At 47.5% G+C, this 21927-nt stretch overlaps 1 non-coding gene across 1 annotated transcript; it reads left to right on the top strand.

Moving 5' to 3' along the window:
• The first annotated feature begins 11053 nt into the window (after nt 1–11053).
• On the top strand, nt 11054–11237 carry LOC135910813 (U2 spliceosomal RNA). The gene has a single exon (XR_010567141.1). It is a non-coding gene; the product is annotated as a U2 spliceosomal RNA (small nuclear RNA).
• The last annotated feature ends 10690 nt before the right edge of the window (nt 11238–21927 follow it).

Consider the following 21927-nt stretch of genomic DNA (forward strand, 5'->3'; position numbering starts at 1 on the left):
CTGGAGGGAAACCAGGCAGCGGATAGGGTATCTCGAGGGTATACGAGCCGAGTACCCTCCAACACTGCCCCTGAGGAACCCGTTCCCGTGGCGTGCGGTTACTCGGCCATTTTAGGCCACTACAGAGGACTTAGGCGAACCTATTCCACACCCCACCGAACACTAAATAAAGACGAATCGGTCAGTTGGAGGCCATTTGCTTGTAAATGGACCCAAATAAAATGAAAAATGAAATGAAAATGAAATCGGAACTGCATGGCACGTATCCCAATTTGCACATCCTCAATAAAATACATCCTACGGCATACCCTCTTCGCTGCGCATGGTGCTCAGCTAAAGCCACACTATACCATACCACGTGGGCATGTCACGCAATCACTGTCGTACCCCCCATACAACACCCTACAGAGCAGCGATGGGAGGAGCTGCTGGCCAGGGAGAGCCTGGAAGATCAGCTGAGTCTGATTGACTGGGTCCGCAGAGCAGCAGCCGCAAGCGGAGCCCTGGACTGAGGGCCCCACCCATCGGAAGCCAAGTACCTCCGACCACTCGGAGTCTCCCCACAGCAATTTCACTGCAAATTAATAAGTTTTCACCACCACCACTACGACTATGACGACTTTGGACAGCCCAGTTGGACGAAGCTTGGACGGCAGTTTTGTCTCACCCAGGGATCTAGGGAGGACAGAGGGTTTTTAAGCAACCGTTTTCGGCTGCTCGGTGTGCATCGTTTTCAGTCATGCTAGACTGATGAAATGTAACGTTCTCCACCCTTCATGTAGATATTGTAAATAAATCCCGTACTCCTAGTTCTCGATGAGAGCAAGTTCCTCCCTTCAACCACGTCCCAAGCGTGGATGAGTCGGACGACAGCATAGGCCCGCTACCACATTTTTACGTGCCTGACTCCACCTCGTACAACTGGTTGCCAGCGGTGGGATTGTCTTCCAACTCATACAGTAGCTAAGGGGACCTTTGCGTACGCAAAGCGCCACCTTAGGCGGGCGTTCTTTTGTACAGGTTTGGGGTTCATTTGCGCACCTTTTCGCGTCCTTTTGTAAGTACGGTGGTTTGCGTCCCCTAACTCTGCGTACGCAAAATCTGGAACTCTCAAGTGCGGCAAGAAAGACCCTGTACCTCCTCCTTTGCTTCTAAGGACTTTCATAAGGGGTTAGCACAGTGCATATCAAGGACACTCTGTGGATGGAAGCTCGCAGATTCGCTAACATCCAACATTTTATTCGCTTTATGGCATGAAATTATACTCCACTGCTGCCAGGAGCGGTTCTCATTAGAACCTTCGAAGATGTGCAATTCAACCGCGTTTAAAGTTGCGTTAGTGGTCTCTACAGGATATTCTGCATTTTCCAATTACAGCGCGCAGAACGGCTTGTGCGAACATTCGCAAACTTATTGAAGCCTTCATGAGTATCTATAGCACTGAATGTGACAGGGTTAGTGACCACATTGGAATGAACCACCGATATTATTTTGCTCATTTGAATCATTCAAACACCTGACATGCTGCGCATTATAGGTTGCTGTCTGTTTTGACTGAGACGACAGGCGCTGCATATTTTCCTGACGACCGACAAAGTTATCTGCTAATTTGTCAGCCACTATAGTCGCCGGTATGTGGTGTCTCATGTTGTGGTTTTGTGGATGTGAGAGCCTCCTATATGAATACAACAATCAAACCTCGGCCCTCAGTCCCCAGCAGCTGCGAAGCAACCGACCACGGCGGCGGTCAGACCTGCGACGTAGCAGAGGGTGCTACGAATCCCTGGTTCCGAACAGGCCGCCATTGGAATCTGAACCTGGCAACGTTTAATGCTGGAACGTTATCTAGTGAGGCGAGTGTAGCAGTGCTATTGGAGGAATTAGAGGGCAGTAAATGGGATATAATAGGGCTGAGTGAAGTTAGGAGGACAAAAGAAGCACATACAGTGCTAAAAGGCGGGCATGTCCTGTGCTACCGGGGCTTTGCGGAGAGACGAGAACTAGGAGTCGGATTCCTGATTAATAAGGATATAGCTGGTAACATACATGAATTCTATAGCATTAACGAGAGGGTGGCAGTTATTGTTGTGAAGCTTAATAAGAGGTACAAATTGAAGTTCCTACGCCCCTACATCCAGTCATGATGACCAGGAAGTCGAAAGCTTCTATGAAGACCTGGAATCCGCGATGGGTAAAGTCGAAACAATATACACTATACTGATGGGCGACTTCAATGCCAGGGTAGGCAAGAAGCAGGCTGGAGACAAGGCAGTGGTGTAATATGGCATAGACACTAGGAATAGCAGGGGAGAGTTATTAGTAGAGTTTGTGGAACAGAATAATATGCTGATAATGAATACCTTCTTGCGCACGTGGGATAGCCGAAAGTGGGCGTGGAGGCGCCCGAATGGCGAGACTAGAAATAAAATAGACTTTATACTCTGCGCTAACCCTGGCATCATACAAGATGTGGACGTGCTCAGCAAGGTGCGCTGCAGTGACCATATATGGTAAGAACTCGAATTAGCCTAGACCTGAGGAGGGAACGGAAGAAACTGGTGCATAATAAGCCGATCAATGAGTTCGCGGTAAGAGGGAAAATAGAGGAATTCCGCATCTAGCTACAGAACAGGTATTCGGCTTTAACTCAGGAAGAGGACCTTAGTGATGAAGCAATGAACGACAACCTTATGGGCATCATTAAGGAGTGTGCAATAGAAGTCGATGGTAACTCCGTTAGACAGGATACCAGTAAGCTATCGCAGGAGACGAAAGATCGGATCAAGAAACGCCAATGTATGAAAGCCTCTAACCCTACAGCTAAAGTAGAACTGGCAGAACTTTCTGAGTTAATCAACAAGTGCAAAACAACTGACATAAGAAACTATAACATGGACAGAATTGAACATGCTCTCAGGAAAGGAGGAAGCCTATAAAAGCAGTGAAGAAACTAGGAATAGGCAAAAATCAGATGTATGAATTAAGAGACAAAGCCGGCAATATCATTACTAATATGGATGAGATAGTTCAAGTGGCTGAGTAGTTCAATAGAGATTTGTACAGTACCAGTGACAGCCACGACGATAATGGAAGAGAGAACAGTCTAGAGGAATTTGAAATCCCACAAGTAACGCCGGAAGAAGTAAAGAAAGCCTTGGGAGCTATGCAAATAGGGAAGGCAGCTGGGTAGGATCAGGTAACAGTAGATTTGTTGAAGGATGGTGGGCAGATTGTTCTGGAAAAACTGGCCACCCTGTATACACAATGCCTCATGACTTCGAGCGTACCGGAATCTTGGAAGAACGCTAACGTAATCTTAATTCATAAGAAAGGGGACGCCAATTGATAAAGACTTGAAAAATTATAGACCGATCAGCTTACTGTCCGTTGCTTACAAAGTATTTACTAAGGTAATCGCAAACAGAATCAGGAACACCTTAGACTTCTGCCAATCAAAGGACCAGGTAAGATTCCGTAAAGGCTACTCGACAATAGACCATATTCACACTATCAATCAGGTGATAGAGAAATGTGCGGAATATAACCAACCCTTATATATAGCTTTCATTGATTACGAGAAAGCGTTTGATTCTGTCGAAACCTCAGCAGTCATGGAGGCATTACGGAATCAGGGTGTAGACGAGCCGTATGTAAAAATACTGAAAGATATCTATAGCGGCTCCACAACCACCGTAGTCCTCCATAAAGAAAGCAACAAAATCCCAATAAAGAAAGGCGTCAGGCAGGGAGATACGATCTCTCCTATGCTATTCACAGCGTGTTTATAGGAGGTATTCAGAGACCTGGATTGGGAAGAATTGGGGACAAAAGTTAATGGAGAATACCTTAGTAACTTGCGATTCGCTGATGATATTGCTTTGCTTAGGAACTCAGGGGACCAATTGCAATGCATGCTCACTGACCTGGAGAGGCAAAGCCGAAGGCTGGGTCTAAAAATTAATCTGCAGAAAACTAAAGTAATGTTTAACAGTCTCGGAAGAGAACAGCAATTTACGATAGGTAGTGAGGCACTGCAAGTGGTAAGGGAATGCATCTACTTAGGACAAGTAGTTACCGCGGATCCGGATCATGAGACTGAAATAATCAGAAGAATAAGAATGAGCTGGGGTGCGTTTGACAGGCATTCTCAGATCATGAACAGCAGGTTGCGATTATCCCTCAAGAGAAAAGTGTATAACAGCTGTGTCTTGCCAGTACTCACCTACGGGGCAGAAACCTGGTGGCTTACGAAAAGGGTTCAACTTAAACTGAGGACGACGCAACCAGTGGAAAGAAGAATGATAGGTGTAACGTTAAGGGATAAGAAAAGAGCAGATTGGGTGAGGGAACAAACGCGGTTAAATGACATCTTAGTTGAAATCAAGAAAAATAAATGGGCATGGACCGGACATGTAATGAGGAGGGAAAATAACCGATGGTCATTAAGGGTTACGGATTGGATTGCAAGGGAAGGGAAGCGTAGCAGGGGACGGCAGAAAGTTGGATGGGCGGATGAGATTAAGAACTTTGCAGGGACAACATGGCCACAATTAGTACATGACCGGGGTAGTTGGAGAAGTGTGGGAGGCCTTTGCCCTGCAGTGGGCGTAACCCGGATTGTTAAATATTATTATTATTATTATTATTATTATTATTATTATTATTATTATTATTATTATTATTATTATTATTATTATTATTATTATTATTATTATTATTATTATTATTATTATTATGAGAGCCTTTTGGTCTTTACAGAAAAATTCATTGGCCATGTCCAAGAGTCATTCAGCAGTACAGACTCAAAGCACTGACAGTGCGCATGCGTTTGAACTTCATTTTTTTTTTCAGACTTGCGCTCAGGTGTGACATAATGAACGTCCTCTACCATTCTTTTTTCAAGTAAATCAGCATTTTTTCTTCAATTAACTTGGATTCGTCGTAGCGACTTTGCCCACACAGAAGTGGGCACTAAGACTAACGAAAAGCCCATGCTCCCGGCCTCTCCACCTCATCCCGCAGCTAGATGTAATCTATACATTCATTGGGCCAGGAGACAGAACTAAAGGGGTAGGTCTATGAGCGAAATGGACGAGCAAGCTGGATGGATAAAATCCTCCACACAGCACTTGCTTCTGCGTTCGAGCGCGTTCGTGGCTGGCTGTTGAAACTGAAAGGGTAAGTTTATTGAATCCCATAACATCATTACAACATACATGTTCTTGCAACACATTGACGCACATCATTATACAATCTTATAAGTTCGTAGCAGACACTTCACAAACACTTTCACTTTCAGCTCATTACGATCACATCTCCCCCCTCCCCCCCAATCAAATACAACATTATACAACTTTATAACACTTCTAACGCCCTCTTTGCAAATTACTTTTATTTTGTTTCTTAGTTTGTGCTCATCCTTTTTTTGTGTGTTTATTTTTTATTTTTTAGTAAAGTCTACCTTCCCTTATCTTCTTAGTGACGGCTTAGTGACCGCGGCGTTAGCTCAAGTTCACCGCTGCGGCCGCAGGAAATCCTAGCTGAGCTCCAACGTTCTACCGGCATAATGCGACGTAAGAAACAGAAAATTACGGAATACTGGTTAAAAAAAAACACCCATATAAGTTGTCTATTCGAACTTGATGTCAGCAAGGGAGCATTTATTTTACGATCACTGATCATTACGTTTCAAAAGCAAATTAGGCGCTCGGCAACGCTCGTTGCGTTGTCTTCACATTTGATATCGACCACGTGCGACGTCGCACGCCGGCTTCCGTCGACGCAAGGAAACCGTCGCGGAACTCCTCTCGGCAGCTTCGGCTACAAAATACTTCGGTCGGGAGAATTGCGAGGGGCAGGAGGAAATGATTAGGCGGATCGTCGTGCGCTTCTGTGCGTCACCCTGTCGTCGTCTGGAGGCAACTTGTTGCGCAATTTATCTTTAACGGAACCTGACGCACTCTTCACGACAGAGCAGTCGACGCATTCAACAGGAAAAGCTTCCGTTCGGCAATTTATCAACGGCGAAATTGTGATATGATGGACGTGGCAGCAATGCGAGAAAGTAGTATCTTGTTCCTCTTTATGACGTAAGTAAAAATAAAAGGTGGTACAAAGATTGACTAGACCAGAAGAAAGAAAGAATTATTAGAAATATACATTAAAGCCGAAATTCAACATGAAGAAATAACGCGAGTCTGCGAAAAGCTCAGAAGTTTGTGTTTTATTCAACCACGTACACCTGCAGCCAGAAGACAGGCAAGATGAAGCCGATTATCAGCTGAGCTTTTTCGTCGCGACATTCGGATATGCGCAGCACGTTCTTGTATAGTTCTCATGAATCACAGGCCGAGCTCCAATCTTAACTAATCCAACCCATCCCACTGCTGAACCTATATATAAACGGGTTGCTATATAGCAACCCGTTTATTATATAGCACCTTGATTATTCGGCCGGTTGAGTTCCTATATACTCTTTGCCACTGGATGCACGGCTCGACGCAGCAGCATAGCAGACCACCCGTCGCTTTGGTGCAAACGATGAAGAGTCCCGATGTTCTGCTCCCACGTGACCACCGCCTAGGACGTGACGTCATGACACACACGCATTCTGGGTAACAAAAGATCGAAACTGGTTTAGGAATAGAAGTTATCATTCCTAATTACTTACAGAGGCTGCTCGAAGCTTGCCGGTATTTATTTCTGGAGTTTCGAGGTCGATGACCTCAATTTAATGCGAGAAAAAAAAATCGAAAATGTCGTACAAGTAGTACTTTATATTCAACGATAAAACAAGTTTCCTGACGGAACTACGATCGTACGTGCGAAAGAACTTCTACCGTATGTGCCACCTCAGCTACAGGCGACAGAGCTTGACTGCATGCAATGCTCCTCGCGCAAATGGGCGTGTAGTCGCGATCATCTTGGAGCTCTGCCAGTGCTGCTCGAGAACCAGAACAGGACCTCCTCTCGATGCAGCGGTGGAAAGCCGCGCAGGGTGGCGGTGGGGCGGGGAGGTGCAATCGGAGTTCCGCGTGCCTGTCTCTACTGCAGGTTACGTGGTTCCTTTTTTTTTTACGCTGACTCGACGGATGGTGCGGGCATCCTTCTATGGAATACAGCGAGCGACGACGGCAGCGTTGAATACGCGCAGCTGCTCACAGAGCCACCGGTAATGTGCGTGTAGGAAGCGCACATACCTGCTGCATATATATACGTGTACGAAGCTGGCGTGCGAGGCACGTGTAAGTGTCTCAAAACGACACTGCCTGCTGCAGCAGGTTGGATCGGTTTTCGTTACTTATCCGGTTATGCGTTAGAGTGCCTTAGCAAATAGCGTCACCGCTGTACCGTTATCGCTACGTTCCCGGCCACATGTCAGCTTTTGCTAGGGTAAGCTTGCGTCATTTGCATGCACGGCAGGTGTTAGCTAGCACGTTCACAAAGCTGGCTAGTGGATGGGACGGTAGAGATAATGCTATAGGCCTATAGCGCTGTGTACCTGTAGTCAATGAATAATAAAAAAAAAAGATGACTGAGAGCTCGTACAACGTAAAACAGAGTTTAGATTACTTTGTAAAAGCTGTCGCTGTCTTTACGCTTGATTTGAGAATTGTCCACAGCCGATAACCGGCTAAGGAACTTCCGGAGAGTAAGAAGAGCGAAATGTTGAGGAATATTCGTGGAGTATATTTCCGAGCTGTGTTACATATTGAGCCTTACGCTGTGAACTGAAGCGACCCATCTAGAAATGCGAAGCCCTGCATTCGAGGACAGGACAAAACGATCCGTGTTGCTTCAGCCTTCTAATATATGTTATTTTTTTTTTTGTAAATAAAATGCTTTCGAATTTGCAGAAATGGGTGAAAATGTGACTTGGATCGTGTATACAACTGCAAATTTCGTGCTTTGCAATTCGTGCTGCGCGAAAATACGGGCTGTGGTGAATGCAGCGACAATTCTGTACTTTTATTGCATTGATTTATTTCCGTCTAGTTCGCAGGAGCCAATTTTAAATCGAGTGCGCCCGCCGAACACGGCTTTCTCTTTGGGCTGCAGCTTCGCCTCATGACAGAGTGCAGTGCAGTAAAGAGATACTGCACTGCAAAAACTCTACGCAGCAATTCCTAAGCAATGAAATGTATTGTGCCTTAGCTCTCATCTCACGTAATCCCTCTGCTTCGCGTATCTGAAAGCTGTTCTTGCCGACTCTTTAAAGCATAACTAAAAACAAAGATATTGAAATATCAATAGCCCTGAAGCAACCGCACTGGTTTATTTCGACACGCGTCCGTTCTTTACTAACAAAGGGTCGTGGCCCTCTCACAGTTTGATGGTAACGTTGAATTTTTTTAGTTGCTTGATTGTTTGCGAAGAGGCAAGGGTTATCATACACTTACCTGCTCTACGCTTGCGTGAGAACTCGTATACATCTATATTTATACACCGCACAAGCGAACGATTTAGCTTAGCGTCATCGCCATATCATTACCGCTACCACCGGCCAACTTTTACCAAATTTCCGACCCGACAAAATGGCTTTGTAATCGGTATTTGGTGAGCATGCAATAAAGGAAAAGCGAAAGAAAGAAATAAAGAAAGAAAGAAAGAAAGGAAAAGAAAAATCAGTGTGAGGTGACCTTTCGAAGTATCGCGCGGAGACGGCAGGCGAGATCACACCGAAGTAAATCGACGTAAACATGAACTCAATTCCTTCAGCGTTGCATACCATCGCTCAAGCCGGAATGCGTCCCAACCGCGCATTCGGCCTGTCGACGCGAAGCGATCCAAACCGGTGAGTAATCCGAGGCAGCGAGGGTTTGATTCAGAGTGCGCGGCGGTCTAAGTGCCAGTGTAGCTGTTGTACGGCGCAGCGAGACCTCAGTTGCGTCATCGACGCCGCGGGGCAGCTGACGTTCGCTGCCAAGTGACGTCACAACGTAGAGGCGGTAAGAGCGGCCATTGACGATGCTGCTGGTCTCGGGCGTCCAAGGTCGGCAGATCCCGGCCGGCTATCCGCTTCCCGGGTGAATGAAAGCAAGTCGAAACAATGAAAGCACAAGCAGGTGGTTCGCTGGGCGTTTGCCAGTCTGCGAGTGGAGCATGCAAGCACCTCTACAGCGTCTGCACGTGCACGGTGACAGATCCCGTGGGTCTCGTGCCAATCGCGGCGTAACCAGTGGCGTAGCTAGGTCGGCTGGCACCCGGGGCCCATAGGGCTGCTGTCACCCCCCTCCCCGGGCGTAGCCGGCGGAAACAGGGGTGTCTTCAGACGTATATGACACCCCCCCCCCCCTCACTGGCTCCTTGCACCCGGGGCCCACGGCCCCCCGGCCCCCCCTGTTGCTACGCCACTGGGCGTAACCAGAGCCTATTAGAGCGGAAAAAGCTGGGCCAATTAGCGCGAGTACACTAACTAATGGGGGAAACGCAGCTTTCTTTTGTCTAACTTATTGGTACAAGGCTAGCGTGCAGGCCTCAAGGAAGCCAAAGAAGGCAGTATAACGAGCAGAGCAACAAAGAAAGTTAAGCTCGATCTTGATAGAAGAGGTCCCGGAATTACGCATATAGGTTGTGGCTCTCTTTCCAAGTGTTAAGTTTTCTCGATTTTCGCGCGCTGTCGTGTTTTTGATCTTCTTCCTCGAATCCTAACCACTTGTATCGGAGCCCCGGACGATAATCTGCCTTCTTATGATATGCACGGTGTGCACTGGCAAACCTTCACTGCGTTCCTTGCATTTCTGTAGCAGGCTTCCAAATTTCGTTTTACATTCTGTTCACTTCGCTTCTTCCGGGTATTGTCCGTGTGCACGCCTGTCGCCGCAAAACAGTTATGTGCACAACCAACGCAAGCACTTTTTCGACTCTAAACTATGTCGGTTGACTATGGAGTATCTCGCACATTCAAAACGCTCGGTGCTCGGGCGGACCAGTTGCCGGCGTGCCCTTTTCGAGTACTACGGGTCCAACAGATGCGGACGTTGCACTTCATCACGGGTGAGCTGGGTATATATGCGCAACTGTGAACTTCACCCTCCTCCTCCCTTCTTTCTAAACCTTTTTTATCCAATTCGCGTGCAGAGTAGGGAACCGGAGGCTTGCGTCTGGTTAACCTCCCTGCCTTTCCTCTCTTTGTTTCTCTCTATTTTCCCTCTCCACACTCGGACCATAATATGTGCAGAGCGCCACCTCCCCCTCCCCCACAAAAAAAAAAAGGAGCTAGAAACTTATGTAGGCTGCCCAGGACGAAGGCGGTGGCCGTCACTATATATAGGTCTGCGATACCTGGACGCACCGAAGCGGCGCGGTAGTGGAAAACAATGTCACCTGTGCCCTTAATTAGCATCGCAAATGGCCGGAAACGCCTCTCTTTCGCTCGCGAAACGTCTGCTGAGAAACATAACCTACTGATAAAAACAATGTAGTTTCTAGTGGTAAAGGTGAATGTCAGGAAACAACGTGACACGTCAACTCCATGAAATTGTCTTCCACCAGCCTAGACGCATGTGTTGTCCTCCGTAGTTATTTTTGTCGTTCTTATCGTCGTCGCAGTTGTTGTTTTTCCACCGTGTTAGCCAAGCCTGCCCCAGGCGCAAGGAGATTCGTGCTTGTAAACGAAACTGATTTGCCACTCATTCCACATGTACGTCTTTCCATTGGCCCGTCAGAAAATGTACGTAATTAGAATTGTCACTGGGCGGGTTTGCTTGGGTATGATATAAACATGGCTACACGCATTAAGGTAAAAATAGAGCGCAAGAAGATGGACAAACTGTTACTAAAAAATCATGAGGCATTCCATTGCGTCAAGATGAATGACCAGCGAAGCTGATTAGCTCATGACACAGAGGTGAGACACAAATTTGAACACTGGTACGAACTCACTTACCGTGACTTTTATACACATTCGCGCGGACGACGGCACCGCCGCCCCGCGGGGCCGGAGGAAACTAGACACAAGTGACGTCACGACGGGACGGCCACCACGGAAGAGCGGAAGGAGATACGCAAGCGCTTGGAACGTCGACAAAGAGAGGGCGGTGCGAACGTTGACATGACCGACGCGGGTCAAAGTGTATACACTATCTGTTCTTATCAGCTTAATATCTGATACGGGTTCTGTTTGGATACAATATGTTAAACTTATTTTTGAAAGTTGGCTGAATGCTTGAAGCCTGCTTCACCTCCGCTGCGGGTCGGCCCGATATTGCACAATGTCCGGGATCGGTCCAAGTTTTTGCACAGCAGGAGAAAAATGCACGGAACCCTAGCCATAAACAGCTTCGCTGTTATAAGTATTGTATATATTTGTTTCACTTACGAATTCTCTCTCGTCATTTCATCCTACGTCCACATTCATTGGGCGTTATCTACTTCTTCCTATCAGGTATGTGGCTTCTACCCACTATGGGGAATTGGCCAAGAAATCGGTGAATTATTCCAAGTCATGATGAATAAATTTCCGAATATCTATGGATTTAGCGCTGCATAACGTAGAATCACCTGTTAAAGTAAAATCAGTAAAGTCAGATCGAATGAATAACAGTTAATTTAAAAGTATACAAAAAGGAAAAGATAGAATTTAACAAGGCATTCGGTTGGATTCTGTAAGACATTTCTGGACAACGGAGCAAGCGTACATGTGACTGAATCGCAACGCGGAGGCCCCTAACGAAAGAATAACAGGTTCTGTTAAGATCAGGTCAAGTCTTCGAAACGGTATTTCCAATATTTTCTTTTTTCTTGCCGCAGAAAAGTGGCGACAAGATAGGAAGTGATGGGTTGTCTGTTCCTCATTACAAAACGAGGAGAGGGCGGAAAGAACTAAACTCAACCTTTGTAAGTATAACACGGGTGAACATTGCTATATACTACTCGCCTCTTCTTCGTCGTCGCATGCTGGTCTCGGTTAACATTTCGTTGTTACAAGCGCGCTCCTCCGTTTCACGATTCTCTCGCGGCGTTTGACGCAATTATACCGCACACAGCAGCATACGACGACGAAACAGCAGCTTATAAGCAGCAAATGCTTACGCATCATTTAGATTACTCCCAGAAGGGATTCTGCGTGCAACTTTCTTTCTATATATTGGTATTTATATTACAAATTTAAAACGTACGTGCATAAGTTATACACATAGCGGCCGAAACACTCATATCCGCGCTTACAAGCTCGAAACAAACACCCCACGGTACAATTAATACAGTAAACATTCCTCTAAAAGGGAGGCAGAAGACTACACTTCGAGAGCGTGTAAGGCCACGAACGCACGTACAGGCGCGGCCACTGCTAGCGGGAACACGGGAGCTCGTGGTAGCCCCCCGCGTAGTGCTACCAACTGCGCCTCGTGAAGTCTCGCCAGACGACTCGCCATAGTAGGCAGCTCGCGGGACTTTTCGCCTATCGCTTTGATTGCGCATGCGCCGCGAAACTTCATGCGCCGCCGCTGGTGGGGCTCTCCGCAGAGGGATGCCACGGCTGCCGTGTTCCCGCTAGCAGTGGCCGCGACTGTACACTTCTCCCGTGTCAACGCCAACTCCCACATTCAGATGTTTGCCATATGTTGATTACGACGATGATTTCCATACTATGGCACATACCCACAGTGGGGGATTGGCCAAGAAGCGGGCGGTACATATCGTCGCAATGCCAACTAGCTATTTCAGGTGATTGCGTATCGTGTTGAGGATGATTATAATAATGTGGCCCACGCCCACAACGGGTGACTGTCCAAGAAGCGGCCCAGTACATTTAATATTAAATAAAAATAAATTAATTAAATAAATAATACAGAAACGCAGGCCAATTATAAGAATTGCCACAATTCGCAGCATGGCTACGCGCGTGTACAGGCGCGGGCCAGTTTTTGTTTACGCCAGACATTCACGAATTAAATGTACAATCATATAGCATTTCATTAACCGCTTCACAATTGCTTCGATTCGCATGGATTCCAACACCTGCGTTGGATATGCATAATTTATATAGAAAATCTTTTTCACAAGACTTCTCATCTTTTTTTAGCAACCGTTCATTTAGCGTTTTTGGAAAGCTAGTTGTACCCCACTGATGCTTGATTGAAAAGTTTGTAACCGCCAAGCTCTAAAGTTGTTGAGAAACTATTCGTGCATTTTTAATGATAATTAATGATATTGTGTTTAAAACTGATCCTTTGTTCCTGATAGTGAGCTGTCCCTATGTACTCGTGACGCATGTGTGACACCTGATAAATAATAATTCCTGGTGTAAATATATGCGTCTGCGTCTCACTATTCGACATTTGTTTCGATATTCTGTACTTGTAATTCGTGTTCGATTCGTATACAGTAAATTCATATTCGCTCGCTTCTAGATTCCTTCTTGCAGTTCTTTCGCTAACTTGAAACCTGTATAAGAGGTCTGTCTGTATGCGCATGCGTATCTGAAAATGAGTTACAACTCTGATACGATGTTGCGACGGGCGGTGACGCCTGTGCGCACGCAAGTTTATAGCTGCCGACGAATTTATTCTCTTGCGTGCCTCTCCTTGCATCGTGTGTCTTACCTTCCCGATAGCATGCTTCAGCAGTAAACGTCCTCGTCGGGTTGTACCCAGTGGGTCTAAAGCGCAATGCTTTCTACAAGGTGGTCAGTGACACTTACGATAGTCCGGGGCTCATTTTGGCTGGGCCGAGAGAACTCTGATTGGATCATTCAACATCTGTTACGAAGCGCAGATACAGAAGGATCGCGATGTAAGCTTGCTTGCAGGGCTTATACGCGAAGAGAAATTCCGCATAACGCAATTCTCTTCCCCAGACGGGGGCCAAGGTCGGTTCACGCGGCAGAAGTTGTTTCGTGTGAGGTGCCTGTGACGTCACCGGCATAACTTACCCTCTATCGGCACGTGACATGCACCACCAGAGAGCGGCTGCGCACAATGCGTCGCTGTCGCAACCAGAGTGGCTCGCCCGATCCGCGTGGCCTCGGTGCAACCCGGCGACCGAGACAAGTTGCGCAAGTGGCGGGCAGCTGATCGCTCGGCGACTCCTTTTGTGGGCATGCGCGCGACCTTGAGTTAAGTGATTGTTGAATTGCTCTTCGCAGCATTGGCCTTTGGCCTACGGCAATTTCCATTTTCGCTCTGATTTTCTGAAGCGTTGACAGTATTTCTTTCTTCTGTGCGAATATACGAATGAAAAAAAAAAATACACTCGAAGGTACTGAGTTGAAATAGCAGAAGTCGAAATTTTGAAACAGCATACAGAATATATAACAAAAAAAAAGGTACAGATTGCACATGCGCTGCGTCATCTCCATTCAGAGTCAAGTATGAGAGGCGAAAGGGCTCGGCGCAGCGAAATATGTACGCAGAAGAACGAGGAGAGGAAATGCCTGGTGCGGTGACTCAGTCGTAATAGCGTTCCGCTGCTGTGCGCGAAGTCACAGAGTTGGTATTCGCCTCGAAGTCCGTGAGGGAAAGATGAAGGTGCGGCGGATGTCGCGAGGTCACATTACAGTATACGCAAGGCTGCGACGCTGGTTGCAAGGATTTAACTGTTCATCAACGTGGAATATTCAAGCGGTAGAATGAACGGAAACTATTTACACGGACATTTAAAGACTACGAGTCAAAAGTTACAATGATGCTACAGTCTTGGTCTTCTTTTAGTCCTAAACGAATTGCCATCGAACCCCCTTCCAATGGTCATGCGCGCGTGTACTTAAAGAGCTCCTCCGGTAACACCCTCGCCCCATCGTTCGTCCAATCACACTGCGGTGCGCACAGTGTGCGCACAACGGGGCTCCAGGGTGACACTGTCCGGAGTTAAAATTTCTCGAGGTCATGGCCATAAATCCTTGTTGTGCCGTGGGCCTCTTGTCTCCCCACCTCTGAAGACGCAGGCTCCGAAAGGAAAACACTTTCACGCTCGTTGGGGCATCTGGCCCGTTCGCGGAATGTTTCGGCAGCGGTGCGTCGAGAGCCCTTGGGTTGGCTCCAAAACAACGGCACTGCTTCCGGGAACCGAATGGCGAAAGCCCCGCCCCGGTTAGCCCACCTAATACGCGCCTTCCGTAAAGCACGGCTCCTCTATATACTGTCTATCGCTCTCCGCCGCCGGGCTTGTTGTCGGACCGCGCGCCTTCTTTTGACAACCGCCGCTCCTGCATGCGTAGCCGCCCGCACAAACAACACTTAATTCCACTCATAATGAAAAAAAGGCAAACAGAGAAACGCTGACCAAAAATGAAATGGTTTAAAGAAAAAAAAAACTTCAAGACAACAGTTCCACTCACAGGTTCCACTCGCAGCGGTCGCACTCTGACGGGGACCAGCATGCTGCGGAAACGCTCGTCTACACCGCGCTTTAGGTGCGCGTTGAGGAATCCGGGGTGGTGAAAATTAACCCGTAGTCCTCGAGTGACGGGGGCGATCCTCTCCCCCACGGACACACGCGAAACGTCTTCGCCGTCGCGCCAAGAACAAATGCGCGAAAGGCGCGGCGCACACGCGCTTGGTTACGCGTCCACGTCAGGCCGCGCCGGATTGTGAAAGAGGCCAACATAGTCTTGGCAGATGGAAGAAAGAAGGAGGACAATTCTGCTGGCCGCACTGCATGCGGTTGACATATGAAGATTGGCCAATAATTGGGAGGTGGGGGTCGCGATGAAGAGGGAACAGAAACGAGAAAGCACAGAGAAATAGTGAAGAGGGACTATTTTCAATATTCGAAGTCTTTACAACAGCCATCATTAGGGCAATGTACTCGGACATTGCACGTCACACTCTAAGAAAAATTTGCACCGTTTGGGGTGTACATCTGTCGCACAACAATAATCGTCATCTGCCTTGATGCGTTTCCTTTTTTTAACGCTGCGAGCCCGGTACTTTCCAGTCACGAACGGCATGCGCGTTATTAGCATGACATAGCATTTCCGACAGGAAAGTAGCGGGCGCGACGATTATTGTTGTGTGGCAGATATACACCCCGAAGGGTGCAAACGTTTTTTAGAGTGCACTGTGCTAGGGATACACGGGTTAGTGGGCATGAATAAGGCGAGCAAGCAAGAGAAGTGATTTGAAATTTTCGGGGGCCTCAGCTTTGTTCACGGCCGGTGTCGAGGCCTTTTTCAAGCCAACACGCAAGTTCCTCCGCCTCGCTTCCCACAGATGCGTATGTCGATGACAGGAACATGACCATTACGCAAGAGGAGAGAGCGAGAAACCTTTACTGAAGGGAAATCGACAAGGAAGTAAGAAACTGTATGAAGCGACCGCACATTTTTCTTTGCTGAAAGAATGACGACCTGAACATTCCCTGGAGAACGACCATTTCTTGCGCATGTTATATAGACTACCAACAGCACGAAAACCCTTCTGCGATGATTTACATGATATTTTAAATAACTTACACGTTCGGTATTCTGCGCCACTTTGGTACCAAAAATGGCCGAAGGCACAATGAGGGAAAACACATAAAAATTGCTCTAATTGACGTCAAATTTCTCAGGGATGCTCCTGTAAACAAAGTAAATTCATGGCTTTGAGAAAAAGGTCTGGTATATTTCGGTCTGGGTGGCAATCGAGCCCGGGCCACAGGGGTGAGGGATGAGCAGGGTTGCCCGATGCCACGGCCTGCTCCACGGTTCTGGCTGACTAAATGCGCGCCTAGAGCGTGCGTCATTGCACACGTCACACGTCCCTGCCATCTGGTTCACTAAAGGTGTGGCCTAATGAGTGCGTCATTAGGCATGTGACGGCGCAACCAAAGGGGATGGAAAGTGTGCTGCCTCCCAAGCAAAAACATACATTAAAAACATTTCACTAACGGGACTGTAATGCTTTCACATTCCCACACGTGAGCAGTCTTAAGTGTCTCTGTGGATTTTTTTTTCTTTTGGGGTACATTAATTTGCATGATGTTTTGTGGAGAAGTAACTGTTTATTTTTTTCTAACCCGGCAAAAAGCTCATCCTAGGATGCACAATTTACGAATCTCTGTTCGGATGTCACAGTTGGTACACGAACCCATCCGTATGACTTCCCCGTCATCTAACATCCTAGACTTTACTTTCACCACTGTGCCTGGCTTCGTTTCGAAACTGATTTACCTTCGGAGCTTAAGTAATTACTTCGCTATTAATTTCACGTCGAAAATGCACGTAACTTCCGAGATCTAAATTTATTGTTGACTACAACCGCGCTGACATATACTCATTTACTGAGCTGGAAACATTCACCAGCAACTACATTATTAAAGTTGATGAACGCTCTGTCGAAGAGAACTGGCAGCTGTACAAAAGTAAACTGCTATATTAAACTGACTGATATATACCTAGAAGACAGATTCCTTATGTGTAACTCGCGCTCGCCTTGGTTTCATAATTGCTTTAAGCGACTACGCACCAAAAACAAACGTATTTTCCGTCGTGCCCAACAAGCCAATCTTCCAAATCACTGGGATGCTTACCATCGTCGGGGAGCCGAGTAAATTTATGCAACTAGCAATGCCAAAAAAAAATAAACATTTTAATGTTACAGGTGTGATCCTTTTGATCATCATCAGCAGCAGCCTATTTTATGTCCACTGCAGGACGAAGGCCTTTCCCTGCGATCTCCAGTTGCCGGGGAGGGGGGGGGAAGGGGGAGGTACGACAACCCCATGTCCCGGACCCCTCCTGGGAGCCATTCATTCAGCCCGGACACTGCGTCGCCCATTGCAACGTCTGTTGATCGTTTCAGTCGTCGGTTGCAAGGCCTTGATCCGGAGCTCACCTGCCCCGCCCCCCGGACGAACCTTCGTCCAGACGCTACCCATCGCCGCCCATGGCCGACTCCAGCCCGGCACAGGATCCCGAAAGTGTCCGTTCGTCCAGCCCGCCACAAGTAACCCTTCTTCAACCACGGAGTTTGGATCGATTTCACCGTGGCGCCATTGAATACGTCGAAGACTGGCTTGACCAGTTGCAGCGCGTCGCCAAGATCAATGAGATCAACAAAGGCTCACCAATGTCTATTTTGCTCTTGGCGATAGCGCTCGTACGTGGTATGAAAACCGAGAATGCAGTATGGCACCTTTACGAGTGTAAACTGACGGGGCCGTGCACAACAGCTAATTGAGTTACGGGTTCAGAAACCTAACCAAACCGTCGCAATGTTCGCCGAGGACATCGCCAGTCTATGCCGCAGAGTCGACCCAAACATGACTTATGATAACACGTTACCCTACCTTGTGCGCGGCGTGAAAGAGCAGTTCGCCGGACTGGTGCACAATCCACCAAGTACCGTGGTTGACTTTATCAAGGAAGCTGCTGCTATTGAGCGAGATCGTACTGCCTTCATCAACGATGCAGGTAGTACGATCGCTTGTCCAGCAACAACGATGTCAACACCGCCGCCATAACTGTTGACACTCAGACTTCTCTGCACGATCTGATTACGGACCTGCTTGGTCTATCTCGACGACGTCATTCTGTTTTCCGCAACATTTGACGAGCACCTGCAACGACGGAAAGTGGTTATGCAAGCCACCCGCTCGGCGGGCCTCACGCTGAAGCCAGCAAAATGCCACTTTTGCTTTGAGGAACTGCAGTTTCTTGGTCACGCCGTCAGTCATGCTGGCATTAGTTCCGATCCTGAGAATATTGCCGCCGTCGCACAGTTCCCGATACCGTCCGACAAGAAAGCTGTCAGGCGCTTCCTGGGCCTCTGCGCGTGTTATCGTCGATTTATTGAAGATTTTACCCCCATTGCATCGCCATTAACTCACCTCACGAAAGACGACGTGGCATTTGTGTGGGGCGACGCACAGAAAACTGCATTTAATGAGCTGAGGCGACGGCTGCAAACAGCTCCAGTACTTCGCGACACTGAAGAAACAGCCCCTACGACACTTCACACTCATGCCAGCAATGTTGGTCTGGGAGCAGTGCTCGTGCAGTTGCAGGGCGACGCTGCAAGGGTGATTGCCTATGCAAGCAGAACGCTCTCGCGTATAGAAGCCAATTACTCGACAATTGAGAACGAATGCCTTGCCGTGGTATGGGCGGTTATGAAATTTCGCCCATATTTTCACGGCTGCCCTTTCAAAGTTACCAGTGATCACCATTCACTATGCTGGCTGACAACGTGAAAGATCCTTCAGGACGACTAGCGCAATGAAGCCTCAGGCTGCAAGAGTTCGACATGACGGTCATCTTCAAGTTGGGGAAAAGGCACACCGACGCTGATTGCTTGTTGCGATCACCGATAGAGTTGACTGCTTCATCCCATGGAGACGAAACGCTATTCCTTGGTGTTCTTGATACGGCCGCCATTGCACACCAACAACATGATAACCCTCAATTGCTCGCCCTTATTAATTCTTTAGACGGATGAACTCTCAAGGCTCCTAGAATTTTTTCAAGAGGACTGTCATCGTTTTGTTTACGCAACAATGTCGCATAAAGGAACAAAAGGATTAAAAGGATTATTTCGCCCATCGGATGCAGCTATTTACTGGTTGTTCCTACACCCCTTCGGACTGAAGTATTCCAAGCATGTCACAACGAGGTAACTTCTGGTCACTTAGGCTACGCGCGGAGACTGAACAGAGTACGACAAAGGTACTACTGGCCAAGACTCGCCATGGCCGTGAAACATCACGGGCGGACTTGCCTCGATTGCCAGAGGCGCAAGTCACCCCCAAGAAAACCAGCCGGCATGCTACAACGCCTCCAGATCCCACGCACACCATGTGACCAGATTGGAACGGACCTTTTGGTCCACTTCATGCGTCTAATGCAAGCAGCCGTTGGGTTATTGTCGCGACTGATGACCTGACTCGCTACGCCGAAACAAAGGCTCTGTTGCGAGGCACAACAGCAGAGGTGGCGCCATTTTTCATAGAGAATGTTGTGTTCAGACATGGTGCACCAGCCATCGTAATCACAGACAGAGGAACCACATTCACGGCAGCGCTTTTAGATAATGTCCTGATGCTCAGTGGAACGACTCACAGCAAGACGACAGTCTACCATCCACAAGCCAACGGACCTCACCGAGCGCCTAAACAAAACTTCTGAAGACATGCTTTCAATATATGTGGATGTCGAACACAAAAAGTGGTACGAGATCTTGCCTTATATAGCTTTTGTATACAACACCGCGAAGCAAGAAACAAGATGGATGACTCCGTTCAGCTTTGTTCACGGACGAGAAGTACAGTCAATGTTAGATGCAATGCTCCTACAGAAATGCGATGACGCTGACACGTATGCAGATGTGTTTACACAACCCGCCGAAGAAGCTAGACAGCTCGCACGCGTACGGATCTTCCACCAGCAGGACTACGACGCAGGCCGCTACAATGCTCGTCATAGACCAGTAACGTACGAAAACGGCAGTGTAGGTTTGGACGCCTATCCGAAGAGGCAGCGAGAAGCTATTAAGGCGACACTTCGCACCGTATCGAGTACTACGACACCTAAGTGACGTCACCTACGAGGTATAGTCCAAGATAGCGCCTATTGCACGAGGTGCCGCCACCACCGGCCTGTAGTAGTGCACGTAGTACGCATGAAATCGTACGCCAGCGAGTGACTGTGTGAGGAACTTCACACCAGTGACATCTCTAGCATCGGGGCAATGCTTCTTTTTCGAGGGAGGTAAATAACCGCTGATACACTACACTGATGCACTACACTGATACACTATACTGATGGGCGACTTCAATGCCAGGGTAGGCAAGAAGCAGGCTGGAGACAAGTCAGTGGGGGAATATGGCATAGGATCTAGGAATAGCAGGGGAGAGTTATTAGTAGAGTTTGCAGAACAGAATAATATGCGGATAATGAATACCTTCTTCCGCAAGCGGGCTAGCCGAAAATGGATGTGGAGGAGCCCGAATGGCGAACTAGAAATGAAATAGACTTTATACTCTGCGCTAACCCTGGCATCATACAAGATGTGGACGTGCTCGGCAAGGTGCGCTGCAGTGACCATAGGATGGTAAGAACTCGAATTAGCCTAGACTTGAGGAGGGAACGGAAGAAACTGGTACATAAGAAGCCGATTAATGAGTTAGCGGTAAGAGGGAAATTAGAGGAATTCCAGATCAAGCTACAGAACAGGTATTCGGCTTTAACTAAGGAAGAGGACCTTAGTGTTGAAGCAATGAACGACAATCTTGTGGGCATCATTAAGGAGTGTACAATAGAAGTCGGTGGTAACGCCGTTAGACAGGATACCAGTAAGCTATCGCAGGAGACGAAAGATCTGATCAAGAAACGCCAGAGTATGAAAGCCTCTAACCGTACAGCTAAAATAGAACTGGCAGAACTTTCAAAGTTAATCAACAAGCGTAAGACAGCTGACATAAGGAACTCTAATATGGATAGAATTGAACATGCTCTCGGGAACGGAGGAAGCCTATAAAAGCAGTGAAGAAACTAGGAACAGGCAAGAATCAGATGTATGCGTTAAGAGACAAAGCCAGCAATATCATTACTAATATGGATGAGATAGTTCAAGTGGCTGAGGAGTTCTATAGAGATTTGTACAGTACCAGTGGCACCCACGACGATAAATGAAGAGAGAATATTCTAGAGGAATTTGAAATCCCACAAGTAACGTCAGAAGAAGTAAAGAAAGCCTTGGGAGCTATGCAAAGGGGGAAGGCAGCTGGGGAGGATCACGTAACAGCAGATTTGTTGAAGGAGGGTGGGCAGATTGTTCTAGAAAAACTGGCCACCCTGTATACACAATGCCTCATGACTTCGAGCGTACCGGAATCTTGGAAGAGCGTTAACATAATCCTAATCCATAAGAAAGGGGACGCTAAAAACTTGAAAAATTATAGACCGATCAGCTTACTGTCCGTTGCCTACAAAGTATTTACTAAGGTAATTGCAAATAAAATCAGGAACACCTTAGACTTCCGTCAACCAAAGGACCAGGCAGGATTCCG

The sequence above is a fragment of the Dermacentor albipictus genome, chromosome 5 (assembly GCF_038994185.2).
Source record: "Dermacentor albipictus isolate Rhodes 1998 colony chromosome 5, USDA_Dalb.pri_finalv2, whole genome shotgun sequence".
Lineage (NCBI taxonomy): Eukaryota > Metazoa > Arthropoda > Arachnida > Ixodida > Ixodidae > Dermacentor > Dermacentor albipictus.